The sequence below is a fragment of the Ovis canadensis genome, chromosome 8 (assembly GCF_042477335.2).
Source record: "Ovis canadensis isolate MfBH-ARS-UI-01 breed Bighorn chromosome 8, ARS-UI_OviCan_v2, whole genome shotgun sequence".
Classification (NCBI taxonomy): Eukaryota; Metazoa; Chordata; class Mammalia; order Artiodactyla; family Bovidae; genus Ovis; species Ovis canadensis.
The window spans coordinates 11,256,710-11,259,283 of record NC_091252.1 but is presented as its reverse complement, the minus strand read 5'-3'; positions in this window follow the sequence as shown (position 1 = coordinate 11,259,283).

The following is a 2,574-nucleotide window of genomic DNA, read 5'->3' as shown; positions in this document are numbered from 1 at the left end:
TTCGAAGATGGCTTCAATAAGAACACTACAATCACAACACTGGCATCGGAACACTGTAATGTCCTTTTTGGAATAGTCTTTCTTGCTAGATATAGTGTTCAGAAGTGGAACTTCAAAGGTTTTTATAAAATATATAACCTCTTTTGGTTCTTAGTTGCTAATACCTTATTTCTTTCATCTTAGAGTGCACATTTTCTTACATTTAACATGCCTGAAATTGGACATGTCATATAATCAATCCCACTACAATTATGATTAGAAGCGTTTCTCTCTCAGTGGTTTATAGAATTATTGTGCATCTTACAATAGATAGTATCTCAGTTTTGGTGAAATATGGTAAATGTTTGCACATTTGACAGAATTTGATCTTAGATTTTCATCCATTGTAATATATTATCTAGCAACAAAGTTGTCAGGAAGAGGAAAATATCCTTTACCAACCTGTTACCACTGGAAAACTCATTTATCAAAGAGATTTTTGCTGAATGGCCAAATTGACTCAAGCATAATTTTGCATCATGATTCAACTCAAAGAACTCAGTTTTAAAAAAAATTATGACATTTGAATCAGTTTTAATGAGATGGATGAAACTGGAGCTGATTATACAGAGTGAAGTAAGCCAGAAAGAAAAACACCAATACAGTATACTAACACATATACACAGAATTTAGAAAGATGGTAATGATGACCCTGTATGTGAGACAGCAAAAGAGACACAGATGTGTATAACGGACTTTTGGACTCTGAGGGAGAGGGAGAGGGTGGGATGATTTGGGAGAATGGCACTGAAACATGTATACTACCATGTAAGAAATGAATCGCCAGTCTATGTTCGATACAGGATACAGGATGCTTGGGGCTGGTGCACGGGGATGATCCAGAGAGATGAGATGGGGTGGGAGGTGGGAGAGGTTTCAGGATTGGGAACTCATGTACACCTGTGGCGGATTCATGTCAATGTATGGCAAAACCAATACAGTATTGTAAAGTAAAATGAAGTAAAAATAAAAATTAAAAAAAAATTAGAGGTTGTTAAGCAAATATGGAAAATATTAGAAAGTCTTAAAAAATGAATGAAGTTTGGGAAAAATTAATGTGGCCAAATTAAGAAACTACAAATTAACAAACTAAGAATCAGTTAACCAGTCAAATGGCCTAAGACTCCACATAAACAGTGGCAGAATTCATGCAATGGCCAAGGTTCATAACTATTTTATGCTGTGTGCGCTTTCGCTCACTCATTTCCGACTCTGCGGTCCCACGGTCTGTAGCCTGCCAGGCTGCTCTGTCCATGGAATTTTCCAGTCAAGGATACTGGTGTGGACTGCCATTTCCTCCTCCAGGGAATCTTCCCAATCCAGGAATCAAACCTGCCTTTCTTTCATCCCTTGCATTGGCTGGCAGGTTCTGTGTTATAGTTATCTATTGCTCCATAACAAATTATCCAAAGCATGGAGGTTTAAAAGAGCAAATATCCTGCCACTATTTCTGTAGGTTGGAAATCCAAGTGTAGCTCGGTTGAAATCTTCTGACTCAGAGTCTTTCACAAGGTTTCAATCAAGTTGTTAGTCAAGGATGAGATCTCATCTGAAGGCTTAAGTGGGTGAGACTGAAAAGAATAAACTTCTACACTTGTTCACATGATTGTTGGAAGGAATTTTAAATGATTACAATCTCTCCAGAGACAATAGAGGTCTCCACATCATTTGTTCTATTTTATAATAAATACTTACCACTTTTTAGTTTGTATTGCATCTTCCTGATATTAATGGCCAAGATTATCATCGCCACAGATAAAATCTTCAAATGCATGAAAATTATATCTATATTTTGTGCCTACTAGTACACATATTTTAGGAAAGGCAATTAAAGTTAACAGAGCATTTTTTTGGATAATAGAATTATGGTTGATTCTGTTTTACTTCTCTAGAGTTTTCAAGTTTTCTACAATAAGCATATAAAATGCAAATTATTTCAGTAAATGAATTTTCAATGTCTTAAATCTCATCAGCAATTTATATAAACTATAATATATAAGCTTTCATGTTTGCTTAAATTGTATTGCTTTCTGCACTTAAGATTTTTCCTTGAAAGTTCAGAATTATAAGTCCTTGGATTTATTTCTCCCTGAATAAGTGTAACACCAAAAAAAGACTTTCAGCTCTGTGGCCAATTCAAAGTTCACGCCAAGCTACAGAAGCAGAAAAAAAAAAAGTTAGAAGAAAAGGCCCAGTTCCTTCTGCTTTCTCAGTCAAGGCAAAGCAGTCAGAAAGGTCAAATGAATTGTTTTCTTTATAAATTTGGCTTCCTGAACAGGTAGATCAATTCACAGTTTTCATTTCTGTCTTGCCACTTTGCACAGTCAAACATGGACTATATAAAGGCATCATTATTAGGGAAAATCTCTTTGCAAAATGTACAAATGCAGTCATTTGGATGGAGAGGCCTTTTTCTCTCAGGCACAGCCTCTTACAAAGTGGGTGTTGGGAGTCCAACGCCCTATGAATTGTACCTCTGGCTTGACTAATAACTGATGTTCCAATTACTCTACAGAAGATGTCCTACCTATTCTA